The following is a 21,597-nucleotide window of genomic DNA, read 5'->3' as shown; positions in this document are numbered from 1 at the left end:
CAAATTCACTACTCAACTTTAGTAAAGGGAGCCACCATGTGGGGAGAATGTTGACTTCATGGCCTATCAGAAGGAAAACCACAAACACCATTAACTTCGTGGGGCGGGTGACGGACTACTGGCTCCATGGCCCGCAGGAATTTTAACTGTGCCCTGGTTTACAAGGGCTGTGCCACTTCCACTCTGTTTAGCTTAGGTACGCGCGGAACTCGGTGCCCAGCACTCGGAAATTGATGGCCTTGAGGCCTGAACCCATTTGCGAAAGTGAAAGACTAAGCAAAGAAATCATTTTGAGATTCTTGGTCACTGATCTCCCAGAAAATCAAGCTTCCAAGACCCACCCGTTGCTCGGCACACTCGAAAGACCCGCCCAGCCCCGGACCCACAGCTTCCTGGGGGAATCGAGCCCGGAACAGAGCTGTCCCACAGATCTTTTGGGGCCACTGATGGTCTCTGATTAGGAGAATTTGGCGTCCTTCCCAGCAAGGAAGCTTTCCTTTTCTCGAAAGTTCTGGCCTGGGTCCTTGAGCCCGGGGATACCGGGAAGATTGCGGAAGGGGAGGAACTAGAAGCTCAGGACTGGACTCCAAAACTGCGAAAGTCTGTGATTGCATCCCCACGTCGCCAAATCCTCCCTCATGAGCTAGGCTCCTGCTTTCTATTGGATGGAGGCAAATACGGGGCAACCGATGTCTCAAAGACCAAAACTACCCCCAAGTCCTCCCTGAAAGTAGTAATTTGCCGTTAATGTCGAGGAATATTCTAACTCAGAGAATTAACTAACGCTGCTGTCGGGGGAGGGAGGAGGGGGAGGGCTTTGTGTCTCAGGAGCGGCGGAAAAAAGAGGTGCATCAGGTAAAAATGCGAAGCTGGCAAGGCCCAGAGCCACCCCGACAAGCACTGACAAGGCGTCCTGGCCGAGACCACTTAGGGAAACCGCCGCGGGTACGGACCAGTTCATTGCAAATGCAGACATCGATCTGGCTTAAAGCGAGGCCTGGGGCCTAAGCGGATTGTGGAAGGACCCTCACCTAAAGCATCCTTTCTGGGAGAAGGGGAGAGAGGAGGGAGGGGCAGAGGAGAATCGGGGCAGGACAGGGCACGACAAGGGGGAAGCCTTCCAATTTTACCCTGCTCGCACCCTGTTTCTCTCCTAAAGATTTTTACTTCTTCCTAAGGCGACTGAGGTTAAGAGGGAGAGAGGAATCTTCAGATATCCTGTGTATAACTGAAAATGACAAGGAAGAAAAGGGAAGAAAAGACCCAAAAGTTAGAGTTTCCTTCCAGTTAACAGATAACACAAAGGAATGTCAAATACGACCCCACCCTGTCCCCACAACGTTCACCAGAGGTAGTAGAATTCCCAGGCAGCAACTGTTTCTTCCCAGGCTGTGGAAGCAAAGACTGGCATACTAGACTAGACTGCAACCACATCTCCTTAGAAAAGCAATTGCAACCGTGGAATTCTTCCCAGGGGTAGGTTTCTCCCGTGTCCTCTGAGAACGGGAGGGACAGAAGGCATCACTCTGGGGCTGTGCCTCCATCTACGTAGCACAGGCTATTTGACAATATTTGTCGAAAATGAACAAAGACCCTGAACTTCAATCCTCTAATATATTAACTAATATATATGCTTAAGCATAATAAGGTGCTTTTTATCTTGTTTGTCCTTAAGATAAGAAAACAGAGCTTTGGGTCTTGAAATGGTGAATCCTCGCTACAAGTCAAACTAATACTTGCCTGAATTGTTTTTTCTGGTCACTCGACACATCTGTCTTTGCTGAAGTTTCAAGCCTTGAAACCTCGGTGAACACTCAAAGAATGGTTTAGCCCTTGAAAAGATGAGCTTTGTATCCAAACGAGAGGGCTATGTCTTGTATATTTACTGAGCGTTTGAATTTGAAGATGATTTCACAACATTAGCAAATAGCTTGCACAGCCAAGACTTCTTACCCTAGGAATGGAGTCTTCCTTTTATGGCTATGTTACCCTCCCCCATTGCCCTGTACCTCCACCATCCCCATCACCTACCCTCACTAATTTTTTTTTTTTAAATCATACGAAAGGACAAAGCATCTTTATTAATTCCTAGTATAAATAATAGTAAATCTTATTGGAAAAGTCTTATACTCTCATTCTACTCATTTCTATCCACTACTTAGCCTAAGAACCAGCCTATCGTAAACCTATTCAGTGAACAAGTTTGATGCAAAACGTCATTCCCTCTTATCAGTGACCAAAGCAAATTACAAACTGTATTCAATTTCACTCTAAACTTTTTCTCTTCTGACTCTTCCAGAAAATGTGATGACTAATGACTCACTTCATCCCAATTACACCTGTAGGGAAACCCAAATGTTCTGCAGCAGAACATCATGACCATCACTTACCGGACTGCCTGCATCATGGCCCTCTGAACACACCATGAAGTAAGAAGCTGATGAGCTTACCAATAATGTGTCACAAGTTCTCTGACCTTCAAAATTTAGTGCCTCACAAACTTGAAAATAACCAGGAAGCCTTTCCAAGCCACATGAGCAAAAGCCTCTCTCTCTCTAATTCAAGAACAGAATTGCATGTTCACGGAGCCAAGGAATTTTGTTGGTTTTTTAAAACAAAGCAGACACTCAAGAAGCAAAAACTAGGATCTAAGCTTTGCTTCAGGTTTAGATGATTTTAACTGTTTCACGTATATGGCTCTTCTAAGACCTTATTCTCTAAATGTTTGTTTACTGGGTACCAAAAATACATACCCCAGACTTCACTGTGCTGCATCTGCCATATTCTCCTGAGATTTCCAGAACATGTCCTCATAAAAGACAAAAATGATAAAGTCTTCTCTCTACTTCAGTCTAAATCTTCTGATCACATAAGGCTTATTTGCAGGAAGAAAAGCTTGGAGAGGATCCAGGAAACCCAATATCCTAAATGAGTTTTTGTGACAGCTTCTGAAAATGTTGGAAGGAAGATCTGTGTACAAAATAAAACAAGGTTTTTATGTGTAAATCAAAAAAAGGATAATGTTCTATGAGTTCATAGCATCAAACCTCTGTTCCCTTGGATTAGACTCAGCCTTATCTATCTGTGAGTATAGGCTTCTTTGTAATAATTCTGGAACCTTTGTTTTTCATTTATCCTTATTACTAGGACTTTGTGGTAATGATTATAACTCTGCAAAGACTTTTTAACTAATCTTTCTCTCCACCCAAATATACACAGGCATGATTTTGTTTTAAGTTATCATCTGCTTGGAATATGATTATATTTGCCATGAGTTTCCTATTTTAAAACTTCAATTATTATTGCTTTGTATACTTTTAAATTCTTCCTTCCAATGGGGCTGCATGATTTTGTTACTCATCAGGTAACAACAGCAATAATAACTATTTAGTTAACACATACTGTGCTAAATACATGATCAGTTATTTCCTTCACCTTCAAACAATCTCTTTTCTAGACTCTATTATTATTCCATTTTACAGATGGGAAGCTAAGTGTAGAGTGGTTAGGTTACATAACCGAAGACACACAGCTTGAATCTCTGTAATGTAAATTCAATTCTCAATGACTCCAGACAGTCTTAATGATTTAGTAAATTATATTGGTTTACACATTTATTTTCTCTATGGTTGTTATAATGCAAACAATTTATTTAATATGAGCTTTAATCTGTGACTTGGCTCAACTAAGATGAAAATGATTTCTTATTAATTTTCAAATTAAAAATTATGCTTCATATAATAGGAATCAAATGCTTTTAACACAATACAAACTGGTTAAGTTAGACTACCAACTTTGCTTTACAGAATAGATATGCTTCTAAAAATATGTGCATTAACAGTGCATGTATCCTTATTTATACATATCAAATTGTTGAAAAGGTAAAAAATACTGCCATCGTAAATCATTATTTTAAAATGATTTCATACCTAGAATGTAGCAAAAGTTTCAGTGACTTGTTTAAGTAAAAAAAAAAAGTATTACTTTTGTAAGATTACCATTTAGTAGCTATAACATCATCATATCTTATTAAATCATCATGTAATTCAATACCACAGAAACTTTATGACTGCCGGTGAGCCAAGCATTTTGTGAGTCAAATGTGATGATGTATATAAAAATGTTTTACAAACAGTAGATCCTCCTTCTTTGATAGCAGTGACAAGCTGTGTGTTAGCAAACAATTTCCCATTTAATCCTTTTATTGCCCTGGGAAGTAGATAAGATACTATTATTCCTATTTTTACTAATGGGTAAACCAAGACCCTTAGAAGTGAATTAACTTGCCAAGGCACACTGCTAACAAAGTACAAAGTCGGCTTTCCAGCCCAGGGTTAGCTATTTCCAAAGTTACTGTGCTTCCTACTACCATTTGACCTCCCTGTTATTACTGTATAATAACCATTATTATTAAAGGGAAAAGAGGCATCAGCTTTCATAAAAGCATATGATTATTTAACAAAACATGAATTTTAAGGAAGTAGTTTGAACAATTTTTCTTTATGTTTCTTGAAATTTTCAAATAAGTGAAGACGTTATGTGTATCATTTTTAAGAGCATTTTTAAAGAAATAAATAATGAATAAGGTTGTACCACAGGTATTAAAAATGTGATAAAGTTACAGCAATTAAAACAGTGTGGTGCTGGTGAAATAGTAGATCAAAGGAATAAATATCAAGTATATAAAGAAATAAACACTATTATGTTATTCCCAGCAGAAAGAGTACTGGGACAACTGACTATCTACTTGCACAAAAAAGAAAAATTAGATTGCTATTTCCTATCCTACAACAACATCAAACATATTGATATGGAGTAAATTTTTTAATGTAAATCACAAAAATACTAGAAAAATATATAAATAATTTTAGGATTGGAAAGGAAAGACTGACAATTTTTTTTTAAAGACTTTATTTATTTACTCGACAGAGATCAGGCAGAGAGGCAGGCAGAGAGAAAGAGGAGGAAGCAGGCTCCCTGCTGAGCATAGAGCCCAACGTGGGGCAGATCCCAGGACCCTGAGGTCATGACCTGAACCAGAGGCAGAAGCCCCAACCCACTGAGCCGACCAGGCCCCCCAAGACTGACAATTTGAAAGAAACCAAAAAGAAAGAGATTGAGAAATTGACTAAAATATTGTTTAAATTTCTCTGTGTTAAAAGAAAAAGTACAAATAAAATTAAATGGCACATGAAAACTTGGGGGAAATGCTGCCATTATTTATGAAAAATAAGGAATTTAATTTTTCAAAATATAAAGAATTTACATCACCCAGTGCTCATCCCAACAAGTATACTTCTTAATCCTGATCGCCTATTTAATCCACCCTCTGACCCCACCCCCGCCACCATCCCCCACCCCAGCTCTGGTAACCATCAATTTGCTCTTGTAGTTGAGAGGTTGTTTCTTGGTTTGTCTCTCTCTCTTTTTTTTTCCCCGTTGTTTTGTTTCTTAAATTCCATATGTGAGTGAAATCGTATGGTATTTGTTTTTCTCTGACTTATTTCACTTAGCATAATATTCTCTAGCTCCATCCGCATCATTGCAAATGGCAAGATTTCATTCTTTTTTTATGGCTGAATAACATTCCATTGTATATATATACCATTTCTTAAAGCATTCAGCTGTTGATTGACACTTGGGCTGCTTCCATAGCTTGGCTATTGTAAATAATGTTGCTATAAACATAGGGGTGTTTTTGTATCCTTTGGGTATTTAAATACCCAGTAATGTAATTGCTGGATCATGGGCTAGTTCTATTTTTAACTTTTTGAGGTACCTCCATATTGTTTTCCACAGTGGCTGCCCCAATTTACATTCCCACCAACAGTGCACAAGGGTGCCTTTTTCTCCATATCCTTGCCAACACCTGCCTTTTTTTTTTTTTTAATGTTGATTTTAACCATTCTTTCAGGTGTGAAGTGATTTCTCATTGTGGTTTTGATTGCATTTCCCTGATGGTAAGTGATGATGAACATCTTTTCATGTGTCTGTTGGCCATCTGTATGTCTTTGGAGAAATGTCTGTTCATGTCTACTGCCCATTTTATAATTGGATTATTTGATTTGGGGGTGTTGAGTTTATACACCTGAAACTAATGTAAACTGTAAATAAATAAATAAAGTTACACTTACACCAAAGAAAAGAAAAAAAAAATCCCATATTAAAAAAAAAAAAAGAAAGAAATGAGTCATTAAGTACAGCATGTGTCTTTTGAAGGTAGGAATATAAAATGGACACAATTTAAACCACCAAAATAATGTCATAGTTTTTACTTTAAATAGTCATATATCTTTTGAAAAAAATTAAGAGAAGGAACGAAAATATGTATAGTCGTTTATTTTTATAAATAATTACTATTTCTGGTTCCTTTATCCCTTCTAATAATTCATGGATCACCAAACTAGAGTCCCTGTGCTAAATCAAACCCATTGCTTGTTTTTGTATGGCCTGTGCACTAAGAATAGTTTTTATATTTTTAAATGATTGAGGGAAAAAAATCAATTGAAGAATATTTTTGTGATGTGAAAATTATATGAAAATAAATTTCAGTGTCCATAATAAAGTTTTATTGGAACATAAAAAAAAATCTACATAAAGAACTTACAAATCCATAAAGAAAGGACAATCACACCTACATGCAATGTTGTTAAAGGATATAAAACGGGCAATTTTGCAAAGTTAGAAATATGAATGGCAAACAAATTTGCACAAAATTTTTCTTTTTGCAAATGGATGGTTGTCACAGTATCTTATACTTTCCAATGAAAAATTACATGATAGTGTTTATTTCCTTACATTTACGCACTTTATGTTTATTCCTTCAACCTATTCTATGTAGCACAAATGGCCCTACAAATACAAATTAAAATGTCATTTTTTAATTTACCAAAATGGAATGATTTTTTTTATATTCTATTATGTTGTATTGTCAAATGTGCCAGGAAATATGTGCTCTCAAGCACTGCTGGCAGGAGAATAAATTGATCCAGCTTTTCCAGAGAATAGTTTGTCAATTATGTGTAAATTTGACCCACTGATTTTACTTCTAAAAATTTATTCTGAGGAAATAAGCATGGACCTATCCAAAGATTAGCTGCAACCCTATTTACAGCACCATTGACTATGATAAGGAGCATTTAAAACAACCATACAGTGTCCCATAAAAGGGGACTGATTAAATTTCCCTTAGTACATCCCTACAACAGAACATCGTTTCTGTTGTAAATGATGAAATGTGATGCTGTAGAAAAATCTTTAATGGCATGAAAAGATGCTCATACTATGTTGTTAAAAAGAGAAAGAGAGCAGATTATAAATCCACCTGTACAATTCAATACCAATTTTGTAAAAAACACTTATACGTAAGCATCTGGAAGGACATATACCAAAGCATTAACAATGTTCATAACCAGGGTTAGAATCATGAAGGGGATCATGATCGTGGATATTTTAAATTTTCTTTTTGTGCTTATCCATTCTTTTTCTTAAAAGTTTTTTAGGGGTGCCTGGGTGGCTCAGTCGTTAAGCGTCTGCCTTCAGCTCAGGTCATGATCCCAATGTCCTGGGATCCAGTGCTGTATCAGCTCCCTGCTCAGCGGGAGACTGCTTCTCCTTCTCCAGTTCCCCCGTGCTTGTGTTCCCTCTCTTGCTCTCTCAATCTATCATAAATGAATAAAATCTTTAAAAACAATAATTTTTAAATAGGTATACATATATGTGTATAAAATAAGAAAAACATGTATGAGATTTATTTTTTTTTAAGATTTAATTTATTTATTTGACAGAAAGAGATCACAAGTAGGCAGAGAGAGAGAGGAGAAAGGAAGCAGGTTCCCTGCTGAGCAGACAGCCTGATGCGGGGCTCGATTCCAGAACCCTGGGATCATGATCTGAGCCGAAGGCAGAGCCACCCAGGAGGCCCATATGAGATTTATTATTAGATACAATGCTTGGCTTTTCTTTATACATTTCCAGTATACGTATACTTCCTCTTTGTTAAAATTTCTTTTATCTCATACTGAGCTAAGCATCAATTTGATTCTTCTCATCATGGAGGTCTGATCTATGACTTCCACTAGAAAGTTAATGGCAAATCAGGACAGAACGAAACATAGAACCAAGACAACACATTGTAGAAGTAACTGGAGCAAAGGCAGGTGGAAGAAGAAACATAGCAGAGGGGAAAGCCAAGCAGCGCAGCCATCAACAATGACCATGTTCTGTGTATATATCAAATTTTCTCATGTTAAGTCATTACTGATAAGATTAATTGAATGTTTTAAATTAGATTTGTGCTGAGTGAGGGTGAACAGTATCTAGGAATTATAGTTTATCCTACATTATTCAGAGGTGGATCATCTAACTTGTGTGTAAATCAGAATTTGGCTCCTTTATGATCCAAGTCTATCATCACATTTTGTGAGACCAAGGAGGCTCAGACACTTAATTGTCTTCTGACCTTCCCCCTCTTTATAAAGTATATCCTTTCCATGCCAGGTTTCAGGGCTGGTTATTATCAGGTCTGAACAATATCTAGCAAACAGGATTGGTCAGGTGCCATGTTTGAGGCACCATTAGTCATAATTTTCAAGAGATGGTGTTACGGATTGAATTATGTCTTCCAAAAAATACCTGTTGAAATCATCACCTCCCAGTACCCCAGAATGTAATCTTTTTTGAAAATAGGGTGTTTGCAGATGTTGTAAAGTTAAGACGGGGTCATTGGGGAGTCTCTAATTTAACAGAACTGACGTCCTTATAACACAGGGAAGATTTGGATAGGGACACACATTTGCACAAAGAGAAGATTATGTGAAGAGACATAAGGAGAATGCCATGTGACGATTAGAGTGATACCATCACAAGCCAAGAAATATCTAGGTTTCTAGAAGCTGGAAGAAGCAAGGAAGGCTCCTTCTGCTAAAGGTTTCAGCAGGAAGATGTCCCTGCTAACACCTTGACTTAGACTTCTAACTTCTGGAACTGGAAGACAATAAATCTCTGTTGTTTTGAACCACCCAGTTTGTGACACTTTGTGATGGCAGCCCTAGGAAACTAAGGCAGGAGGTATTATTCCCTTTTCAAAAAAAAAAAAAAAAAAAAAAAAGGCAGTAGTTCTCAGAGAACGATGGAAAATATGGAAGAGCCCTTTAATGAACTGCTGTAAAGCTAATCACAAAGAATGAAGGATCTGGTCCTGCCTCCGTCTGCCCGCAAAACCTCCACCTGTTTTGTGCCTATACCTTCACCTTCGGCTTCCATTTTGCCGTCATTTTCCATCTTTAAACTGGGATGAAATTCTAGTCTCCCTCACAGGATTACTGCACAGCATTAATATATTAAAGCATTTTGGAAAGCACTTTGAGAAGAAAGGGAGTCCATAAATACAACAGAACCAGGTAAAGTGGCAATCATAATAAACTTGCGGAACAGAAGTGGCTACAGGGCCTAAGAGATTGCGGCAGTTGTTAACTCCATCTAATGCTTTATAAATGGATTGCAATCTTATGATACTACTTAGTGTGTTAAAACAACAAATTACTGTGCCACCTTAATCCATGGTATGCAGACAGCGTAAGCTGTGTAGAGCTGTTTGTGTGGTTTACATACCTTAGGGCAACAGGATGTGATGGTCACTCCCTAAAGGTCCTCGTAACAGACTGTGCCAGGAAAGCAAGTGTTTTACTAAACAAATAAAATCTCTTTAGGAAAACTGCATGCCTCAGAGCAATAGGCAGAGGACAAAAGAAGGAGGCCGCAGGACCTTTCAAACAGAGCACCAGAGAACACTGAAACACACAGGTTCTCAATATAGTGAAAGACAGTCCTTACAAAGTCAGCTTCACTCTGAAGGCAGGGTCATTCATCTTCCCTCTCAAAATGCCTCTACTATAGGGATAAACACATATTTTAGAGTAGGAAAGATTTTTGCCTGTTCTCTTTCACTGTAGCCTAAAGTTGAACGAACTTTTATATTTAGAAGGAAGCCCTCCAAAAATGTGATGCACATATCCCAACTCTTGAGCTAAAGGAACTCAGAAAATTACATAAAACTCTAACTATGTGGTACTACATATAGTGGCACACAAAGCAACAGGAATTTGAGGGCCACAGTTTAGCCCTGTATATGCCGCATCTACCAAAGCTAAGTCAAAATAAAAATACCGCCAAGGTGGGCACCTGGGTGGTTCAGTCCATTATGCATCTGACTCTTGATTTCAGCTCGGGTCTTGATCTTACGGTCATGACTTCAATCCCTTCATTGGGCTCCACGCTGACTCCACTTAATAATAATTAAAAAAAAAATTACCAAGTATTTGTCAGTTAATGTCATGTGTAGAAAGGGTTAGAGAAGCCTGAGACATGTAAACTCCCTGCCATCAAGAAGTTTACAATCAAAGTAACTGGAATCAAAATGCATTTTTATAAGTTGTCTATTGAGTTCCTGGCATGGACAGAATGTGATCCCCAAAATTCATATGTTGAAGCCCACATCACCAATGTGATGGCATTGGAGGTGAAACTTCTAGGAGATAATTAGGTCATGAAAGTGGAATCCTCATGAGAGGAATTAGTGCCCTTATAAGAAGAGACACAAGAGAGATGATCTCTCACTCTGCCATGTGAGGACACAGCAAGAAGGGAATGCTTTGCAAACCCGCCATGAAGAAAACCCTCACCAGGGGCGCCTGGGTGGCTCAGTTGGTTAAGCAACTACCTTGGGCTCGGGTCATGATCCAAAGGTCCTGGGATCAAGCCCCATATCGGTCTCCTTACTCAACGGAGAGACTGCTTCTCTCTCTCCCTCTGCCTGCTGCTATGCCAGCTTGTGCTCACTCTCTCTCTGTTAAATAAAATTAAAAAAAAAAAAAACCTAAAAAAAGAAAGAAAGCAAGCAAGAAAGAAAAGCCCTGCCTTAACTTTGCAGGTCACCTTTAAAAAAAAAAAAGGAAGAAAACCCTCACCAGACACTGAATCTGCCACTGCCTTAATCTTGCACTCCCCAGTCTTCCGAATTGTTAGAACTAAACGTCTGTCCGTCAAGCTACACAGTTTACAGTGTTCTGTCATAGAGCAGCCAAAACTAAGACAGCTCCTAAGTCAGATCCTCTCTACTTCTCCACTACTCTCTGTCAGAAAGTACCCATAGATGCACACAACTACCACAAATATGATTTGTTTGAAATCTCCCGCAAATATCGCAGTTAAAGAAATGGGCCTAGCAGGTAAGGCATTGCCATTCACAAGATTAACTGCTGTGCAGGCATGAATGTGAGGTACAGCAACTTTGCAAATCGTTTTTAAAAATCACGATGCTTACCTGTTCTAACAAAAAAAAAAATTAATTAAAAGCTAAAATGTGGGAAGAGAATGTTGAGAACCGTTGGTCTAGTACATTGGTTTCAAATCAGTTAGAACTGGCAAAGGGTAGAGAAGTCTGTAAGAAGAGTTTAAACTCCATTTTATTTTAAATCATAATATGTGTAACTTCAGCTCCAAACTCATTTGTGTAAAGAGTTGTTTTTAGCTGATGGTTTTGAAGCTCTAGAAAATGGGCATGTCTGAATGGATGTGAAGGAGTTACAGGGGTTTTGTCCACAGCACCCTGAGTCTGAATATTTTAACCCATGGGATTCTTTTTTTTTTCCCCCAGTATAACAGTATTCATTATTTTTTCACCACACCCAGTGCTCCATGCAATCTGTGCCCTCTATAATACCCATCACCTAGTACCCCAACCTCCAACCCCCCCGCCACTTCCAACCCCTCAGATTGTTTTTAGAGTCCATAGTCTCTCATGATTCACCTCCCCTTCCAATTTCCCCCAACTCCCTTCTCCTCTCTAACTCCCCATGTCCTCCATGCTATTTGTTATGCTCCACATATAAGTGAAACCATATGATAATTGACTCTCTCTGCTTGACTCTTATTCAGGTCAGATTCACCACAGCCCACCAATAGGAGTGTCCCCAGTAATCTGAACCAAAACGGTTTTAGTGTTAGAATATATTTTTTTTAAGTGTTAAAGTTAGGGGAGCCCGAGTGGCTCAGTCATAGGGTGTTAACCTTCAGCTCAGGTCATGATCTCAGGGGCTTGGAATCAAGCCCACATCAGACTCCCTCCTCAGCGGGGGGCCTGGATTCTCCCTGTCCCACTCCCCCGGCTTGTGTTCCCTCTCTCACTGTGTCCCTCCCCATCAAATAAATAAATAACAAAATCTTTTTTTTTTTTAAAGAAAAAGAAAAAAAAAGGAGTAACCAGCTAATCTCATTATACTTGCTGGTTTGACAACGTTTTAAGGTTTCAAATATATGGTTACCCAGAATCTTACTTCTTACAACTATTTGTTTGAGAGTATAAGGTGGTCATAGTTTGCGAATCTTTCTTGCTGCATCATGCCATGGACTATCAATAGCCTCTTTGTCACTAGAAAGAGAGTCATTCATGCCTTTAAATCCAATCATATTACAGAACTAATCCCAGAAAACCCAAAACCAATTCAGAAAACTCATCCTTAAGATTCTGTTTCTCTAAAAATACTCTGGGAACCAAATCTGTATCAGTCAAGGAAAACAGAAACAATCAAATAGATAAATAGATAGATACTATATAATATATATACTATATATTATAGAAGAGATAGATTTCAAGGAATGGGATTATAGGACTGTGGGGGTTGGCAAGTCCAAAATCCATAGGGTAGGCTGAACACTCTCAGGCAAGAGCTGATGTTGCAGTCTTTATTTTTTTTTTTTAAGATTTATTTATTTATTTTGAGAGAGAGAGAGTGCATAAAAGTGAGGGAGGGGCAGAGGGAGAGAGAGAAAAACTTCAGCAGATTCCCTGCTGAGCACATACGGCTCAATCTCCAGACCCTGAGCTAGTGACCTGAGCCAACATCAAGAGTTAGATGCTTAATCAGCTGAGCCACCCAAGTGCCCCTGTTGCTTCAGTCTTAAAGCAGAATTTCTTTTTCCTCAGAGAAACTACAGTTTTTGTTCTTAAAGCCTTTAACTGATTGAATGAAGCCCACCTACATTGCTAAAGATAATCTTCCTTACTTAACGTGAAGTAATTGTAGATGTTAACCCCATTTACAAAATACCTTCAGAGCAAAGACTTAATGTTTGATTGACTAACTGGGCACCATAGCCTAGCCAGGTTGACCCATAAAACTATCATAATCTGTAATAATGACTTCTATTTTCATTATAATTACACAATCCCTTTGGTTATCCAACACAATTAGGACATTGCAAACTTTGTCTAAATTATATTTTTTGCTTCCAGTTCTTCCAAAATCATGAAGAAATTATCACTTACATTTAATTTACATTATTTATTCATAGTTAAACACTACTTACAGAGTCAATCATTTCATATATAACAGCTCTACCACCAGGAATAATAAAAAAAAAAAACTTTAGTGGTTTGCAGATAATGTTCTGAAGACATTTATTTATAGCCAAGAATTGCCAGAAATAACAACCAAATTAATAATTAAATACAAAGCTTTTATTGCAAAGGAACAAAGCTAAAATAAATAGAAACTATCTGAAATTTTTCAACACACGAATGCATGGAGCTCTTATTTAACTGAACAGTTATTACAATAATAACTAACAACCTGACATCTTTCAAGTCCCCTGGAGTTCTTGGCCCCTAAATCTGAGAAAGGAGAGAGAAATAGCCTGGCAATTCAGACTGTGTGGGAAGAAATAAAAAAGAAATCAATGAAAAATTATGGAAAAACATGGAGACATGTAGAAAATAATCTGATTCCATAGAAGGGAATGGATTTTTAGTCATAAACCCAAATATGCAAAACTAGATTTTGTTTTCCTGAAGTAAAATTTCTGAAGTAAATTTAAATTAAAATTAAATTTAAATTTAAATCACTGAAGTAAATTTCATTTATTTCATTTACTGCTACCAGGCAGTATGGAAGCTCAGGATTTCCATATTATCTGATAGCAGAAAGGTAAATAGAATAATTTCTAGGTAAACTCTGTCAAATGAATGATTACTCAGTCATTCTGTGTTTTTTAGTCAGTCAATTCAGGACTTTTTTTTTTTCCAGGAAAATCCAGGGACATTTCCCAAGGTCTTAAGTGCCAGAGACCTTATGGAAGTACCTATACTTCACCAGGTAAGGTATCTGGTTCTTAATGGTTCTCTGTCTTCTGTGGGTATCTGCAGAGATAAAACTTACCTCATTGGGTCTTCAGTGGTGAACGTCTATTCCAGCTGTGGTATCTCATTCTAATGGTCCGTGCAACATCTGCTGACTGCTTTCTTTCACCATGATGTGCCTTCATTCATGTCTGGAGACAACTTCTGATCCATCAGCCTTTTCTCAGCCAGGCATAACCCTCTCTTGAGAGCATGGGGAATTTTCTAATGCTCTTCTGCACTCCTCCGGGTGGTCAGGGGATGCTGGAGGCAACCATTCCCTCATTCCCCACACTCTGCCCAGACCTTCCCTGCAGGTGTTTGTCACTGCCAAACCCTACGTTGGGAGGTGCTTCTCTATCAAGCTTAGATTTCTCCCCAAGTCTAGTTTGGGAAGGGATGCGCTCACACACTCCTAGCCTACCTGGGGTATAATGTCATTACATGCACATGCACACACACACACACACACACGTAGCCTGGGGAGAGGAGACAGGACCCTGGAGGCTTTTCACCAGTAATTAATTCTATTCTTGGCTATCATCGGAAAATTTACTTTTCCCACTACTCATCCACTTGGATGTGGGAATGGTACATGCCCAGACCCTTGCCTCAGTACTCAGAGACTTTTCTTGCTAATCCACTGTCTCGATGGGAGCAAATATAAAGATATTTTTATTAAGGTTATTTTTATTTTGGTTGTATCACCCTTTGCTCAAAAATAACAAAGTTTCACCAATACAATGAATTGAAAGTTTTGGCCAAAAAGTGAAGGTGGAAGGAAACTTGGTTCTGGCTTTCATGCCACTCTAGTTAGAATATTCTAACAGAGAGATCACTATTGTTCCATGTTGACTATGTACATGCAGTAGTGAGGCTTCCTTGGGTTTTATAATATCCAACAGGTTTTTATTTGAATTCAGGGCCCATTATGTTTTCTATAATTGGTCTTAGACAAGTTAGTTAACCTCTATGAAATTTATTTCCCTCATTCCCCATACCTATCTCATGGAATTATTGTGGGAGTTAATGAGATAATAACCGATAATGTTGGTTCCCTAATCAAATCGGGCAAAATTTTAAAGTCTCAGTCCACATAATCTTAACATAAACTGTTATATAAAGCCAAGTTTCTCTGAAGATTAGGTGGTTAAGATAGTCACGATAAAATAATCATTTATCCAATAAGTTGCTTTTCACTTCTTTATTTTCAGTCTAAAATAACTGAATTGTTTTCTTTTTTTTTTTTTAAGATTTTATTTATTTATTTGACAGACAGAGATCACAAGTAGGCAGAGAGGCAGGCGGGGGGGGGGGGGGCGAGGGGGGAGCAGGCTCCCTGCTGAGCAGAGAGCCTGATGCGGGGCTCGATCCCAGGACCGTGGGATCATGACCTGAGTGAAGGCAGAGGCTTTAACCCACTGAACCACCCAGGCGCCCCCGTTTTCTTATTTGAATGTCCAAATACTCAAAGCATGAGATTTCTTTAAATTTTTTGTTAGAAGGCCTGTATGTTTAAAGGGCAACATTTTCCATTATAAGAACTACTGACAAGTGTCAGGGAAATCGTATGTAAATAAAAGCTCTATAGCAACTTTGTCATATTTAAGATCAGGAGCCAGATTTCTACTCTATCACATAGTGCTAATAAGTGCTTCATCAACCTTTCTTATCCCTTCAAAATTATTGTATAGACCTCTTTCTACTGTAGAGATCTTCAGATGTTCATTCAACATAATTTCATAAATGTATTACCAATCTTAATATTGACTTTTTATTAAAATCCTTAATTAACCACAAAAAATGGCAAATTTTTAAAAAGATTTTATTTATTTATTTGCGAGAGAAAGAGAGAGCATGAGCAGAGGGGAAGGGCAGAGAGAGAGGGAGAAGCAGACACCCTGCCTAACAGGGAGCCTGAGGCAGGACTTGCTCCCAAGACCCTGAGATCATGACCTGAGCCAAAGGCAGATGCTTAACCTACTAAGCCACCCAAGTGCCCTCCAAAAATGCTGTGTTATCCCCTCCCTCCAAAAAAAACGCTGGCTATAAGATATCAGAACCAGGTAACTGTGTAAAAACTCATAATAAACTATATTTAGCCTACATCTCTTAGCTCTAGTCAAGACAACACTTTGAACAAGACAGATGATTGTCTATTCAGTGTGTAGCAACTTCCAGTGTCTAATTACCTTACCAGGGAAGGGATGTTCTTCTTACATCCACCTAAACTCCTCCTGCAGTGCCATTGTGATGCTAACTACCCGACAACCTGAAGTTAGCACAGACTTCACAGGTTAAGATCACAACCTCCTCCACAGCATCTTCACTTCAGACACAGCTACAAGGTCCGGAATTCCCAGACCTCCAAACTTCTTTCCATCTGACTAAAAATTTGGAGGTTCCCACTACCCCCTCAGTTTAATAATTGGATAGGAAGACTCACAGGACTCAGGAAAGCACTACATTTATGATTTTTGTTTTATTACAAACGATGAGAATCAAGACCAGGTGAAGGAAGAAACCTTATAAGAACCTTATAAGACCTCACCAGGTGAGGTCTGGGAAGATTCCAAACACAGAAGCTCCATGACCTCTCCTGCTGAGTCTGAATACATTACCTTCTTGTCCCATTGATAAACTCACCATCTAAGAAGTTCATTCAACCTTGGTGTCCAGAGTTTTTACTGGGGTTTCATTAAGTAGACATGATTTATTGAGTGATTGGACATGTGACTGAATTTCATCTCCAGCCCCTCTTCCCTCTCCAGAGGTTATATTAATGACACCTGGCTCAAACCCTCTTTTAAAAAAAGAAAAGAAAAAAAAAAGCTGCAACCCTCTAATTGCATGGTCAGTCTTTCCAGCATGGCCAGCCCCCACCGTGAAACTATCTAGTGGGCTACATTGAATCATCTCATTTGCATAATCTCAGGCAGGGTCTGAGGGTCTGAGGGGCCCACCTTGAATACCACAGTCCCTGGGGAAATTCCAAGGGTTTAAGATCTCCATCCCAGGAACCAGGGCAAAGACCAGACAAATTATTTATGATATAACAATTTTTACTAGAACTTAACATACATAAACAGATAAATGGAGGCTCCTGAAATGTGTCTTATGAAACCCTTATTGACAGCTTTGTTTTATTCCCTTGTAGGTATCATTTTACCAGTGAAATTACTTCTAATTCATGGTCCCAGGGCAGATGTTAGTGAGCAGTAAGTTATCAAATTACCTCTTATTAAAATTTTAAGAAAAATGTCAAGCAAGCTTTCATTTTTCCATTATGTGATTTTTATTTCTCCTCTGAACTATTCAGCAAACTTTTCAATAACTTGAAGATAAAAATCTCCTTTTCGGTCATCATATTTCCTCACTTCCACTCAGAACAGAAGAGAACCAGATTTTCCACACTCTTGGGTAGAAGCAAGGGTATAAAAATGAGTCCTTAACTTCATTGGTTGTAGAGAAAAATCATAAGTTTTAATAATAAATACTAGAAAACTGCCCTGGCCTTTATGATGAAAGCACTACTTCTATCATTCTAAGTTGACCTGATTTTACATTATATTATAGGTAAGAACCCAACAAGTAGAGCTGGTTAAAGAAAAAGTGGTTCTGTCAATGAACATATGCTAGTAATTGGACCAGGTGTGTTATGACCAACTTAAGGAGAACACATAATATTCATTTCTTTTACTATGAGTTATATCTTTAATATGGGAGATGTTTCACTGAATGTTCATGGACAAGCATCTACAGATGGGCTCAAGGGCTCCTGAAGTGATATGTAAAATGATATCGATTTTTTCATGCATTATTTTTATCAGATTCCCAAAGTCCAGGGAGGAAAAATTTTCCTCTACCCTTCAAATTTCTTTTGACTCATTTAAGAATTAAATCGACATTATACAGACTAAAAGGAAAAAATTAAATGTAATTACACATATATGGGGGCTCCATAAGAATATGAGGTCCATAGGCGTTAAGGAAATTGAAATTTATATCCCTTTCTGAGCTAAGGAGAAGGGGGTAAGTGTTTGAAGCTCTGAGAATTCTTGGTGAGAGAGCTCATTTTTCTCCTGGTCACCTCTCACTCTGATTTTCTACTGTATTCACTTCTTATAACAACATCTGTAACATGGAAAATAGCTGTTTCCTTAATTCCCCAAAGTACCATTATCATAAATCACTTTACTGAAGGCTTTGAAAAACTGAGAAGGATCATGAATAACCATGTTTCTAGTTTCTGTAAACTTGATGCTTTACTACCTACACTCTGCATATGCTGGACATGCCTTATTCGGGACAACCAGTAATATGTTTGAGACACTTCAACTTGGCCTCCTGACTGAGTAGTTGCCCCTGCATCCCAAAGAGGAGTCCTTCTCTTAGTCTGCTTTTCAGATACAAACCAATCAACCCAGAGTTCACACCCCCAACCACCTCCTTACTGTGGGCCACTATCCAACTGCCCTAATCACCCCAAACAACCCAGCCAGCTCTTACGCCCTGAGGTCTGCTGAAATTATTCAAACTAGCCAATTCCAAGCCTGCTTACTCTGCCTCCACTGTTCCTTTACGAAGAAACCACAATAAACTCTAATCCACGTTTTTTCCCCTTCACTCCTTCATGACAGAGGGTTACGGTGCCCCTTCACATGACACCGACACCCACACCCCCCATCCCCCATAGCATGGCATGCCAGTTCCTCTTGGTGATCCTTTGGCTTTACTGTAAATTTTCTATTAACCACTATAGTCTAGAAAAAATCACAACAGGTACAGAACAGGAGTCAACTTATAATTAATTACTAGATGTCCCTGTTCCTCAGCCGTCTCTACAGAGAATTTCTTAGCAGCGATATTATTGATATCATCGTGGGATGCCGCTCCCCACTGAGGCTATTACTCCCTGTGGTTTCTTCTCTTTTCATCCTTCAGTTCCCCGCTCCCTCCTGTTCAGATGGCAGAAAAATGCATGAATGTTCCTGTTATTTTACTAAGCAGAACACTTTTTTTTCATTCTTCACTCATCTAGGATTTCCATAACCAAAATATCTACTAAGAGTTTTCCTAAAGAAAAGAGCTGTCTGCCTTTAAGATATAATATGGATATGCAACAACAATTTAACCATTGAAAGCAAATTTTTTCCTGTTAAATAGTATCTGGTAAATACTAAAGTAATCCATGCTTTGGAACCAGAGAGGACCCCAAGCACACTATCAATTTGAAATACTAACAGTTTAACATTTACTACACACACGTTATTCAAGTATGCACCTGGTAACCAAAATTAATATACAAGAATTTCTGTTTACCGGGGCGTCTGGGTGGCTCAGTGGGTTAAGCCTCTGCCTCCGGCTCAGGTCATGGTCTCAGGGTCCTGGGATCAAGCCCCGCATCAGGCTCTCTGCTCAGCGGGGAGCCTGCTTCCCCCTCTCTCTCTGCTGCCTCTCTGCCTACTTGTGATCTCTCTCTCTCTGTCAAATAAATAAATAATTTCTGTGTACCAACAATAAGCAGTAGAAAATAAAATGTAAAATATCCCACTAAAAATAACCATAAAAACTATAAAATTACCAAGAATAGTGTTAACGAAAAACACAGAGGAAGTTCAAAAGTAAGTTCAAAAACTCTACTGAGGGCATAATTATATAAACTAAAACAATAGGAAAGGCAAACCATAATATTGTAATAGGAAGTCTAAAGAGTACAACAGTATCAGTTTTGCCAATATTAATGTGTAAATTCAATGATACAAAATAAAATTACAAAAGCACTGGCTTTTGGGATTTTCAACTTCTAATCAGAGGCTTAAGAACAAATCAAATGATTTTCAGGTTAGCAAAAAAAACAGACATGAAGGAATATCTAGGGAAAAAATTTAAGATTAATAATACTGAAGAAAAATATATATTATAATGTATTTAAGGGTATTATAAAACTATATTTCAAAAAGATACTTATACCCGAGTGTTCACAGAGCATTATTCACAGTAGCCTAAAGAAGAAAACAACCCAAATATAGATCAGCAGGTGGATGGATTTAAAAATGCAGTATATTCACATAACAATATTATTTAGTTGTAAAATGAATGAAATTTTGATACATGCTACAATATAGATGAACCATGAAAACATTCACAGAAGGACAAATATTGTATGATTCCACTTATATTAGGTACCTAGAATAGGCAAATGCATAGAGATAGAAAGTAGAACAGAGGTTACGGGGGCAGGAGGGAAAGGGAAAAAGAATTATTGTTTAATGAGTACAGAGCTTCTATTTGAGATGTTAGAAAAGTTCTGGAAATGGATAATGATACAGTTCATTGTTAATGTAGGTAACACCACTGATTTGTACACTTAAAATGAATAAAATGGTAAATTTTATGTTATGTACATTTTGCATAACAAAATAGCAATTAAAAATAGCAAAAAAAATTAATCTGAACAATGTAATATTGGTGCCTTCCCTGCAGACAGAACAATGACCAACATAAAAAGCTCAAGAAACAAATCGAAGTATTTCTTTGAATTATTTTCAAAGAAGATTATGTGTCTAATATATGCTATATTCTAAAATAGGTTCTAGGTAAATATAAATCTTTTAAAATGCAGCACTAGAACAAAAATGTAGAATAATTATTTGAACTTGGAGCATGGAGACTTTTCCTTACTATAACAGTAGGTGGAATAACCACAAAGGAAGAAGTAAATAAAGTTGACTATATCAAAATGCTGTAATTTTGTAACTCAAAAAAACATCATTATCATAGTCAAAATGTAAACCATAAACTGGGAAAATGTCCTTTCTATGTAAAAAGACTTTACAAATAAAATAAGATAGACACTTCAGTAGAAAATTGACCAAAGGATATAGACAGGCAATTTCCAAAACAAGAAAAGCAACAGATGAATGATATATGGAAAAGTTTTCAATGGTAAAAAATGTTTACTGGCATTGCTATGTGAATTATGACAGAAAATCACAGGAGAGACAGATACCCTCATGCTGTACTGATGGAAGCATAAATCGATTCAACTTCTGAAAAACAACCATTTGGCAGACTATATCAAAAGCCTTTCATACAGCAATTCCACTTCTAGAAACCTGTTGTAAGGAAATTAATGATCAAGTGCACAAAGTAGACATGCAGGAATGTTCACTGCAGCAAAATTTATAAAATGGAGAAATTCTAAAGTGTCCCCAACAAAAGGTGATTAATTGAATTAATTCAATAGAGTAAATTATGTCACATTCTTAAAATGAAATGCCATGTAGCCGTTAAAACTATTATGAAGACTTTATGAAGTGAACTTAACATTTTTGTGATAAATTGCTAAGAAGAAAAAGGGCCACAAAAATATTTACAGAATATGATTTCATTTTCATAAAAATGAGTAAGTATAAATA

At 37.8% G+C, this 21,597-nt stretch overlaps 1 long non-coding RNA gene across 1 annotated transcript; it reads left to right on the top strand.

Annotated features, from left to right (window-relative positions):
- Nucleotides 1-1,914: 1,914 nt before the first annotated feature.
- On the top strand, nucleotides 1,915-14,157 carry LOC116572216. The gene is made up of 3 exons (XR_004278168.1): nucleotides 1,915-3,084; nucleotides 8,770-9,401; nucleotides 14,085-14,157. It is a non-coding gene; the product is annotated as an uncharacterized LOC116572216 (long non-coding RNA).
- The last annotated feature ends 7,440 nt before the right edge of the window (nucleotides 14,158-21,597 follow it).

This window comes from Mustela erminea, chromosome 13, assembly GCF_009829155.1.
Source record: "Mustela erminea isolate mMusErm1 chromosome 13, mMusErm1.Pri, whole genome shotgun sequence".
Classification (NCBI taxonomy): Eukaryota; Metazoa; Chordata; class Mammalia; order Carnivora; family Mustelidae; genus Mustela; species Mustela erminea.
Note: the sequence above shows the minus strand (reverse complement) of the source record. Positions and strands in the feature narration are given on the sequence as shown.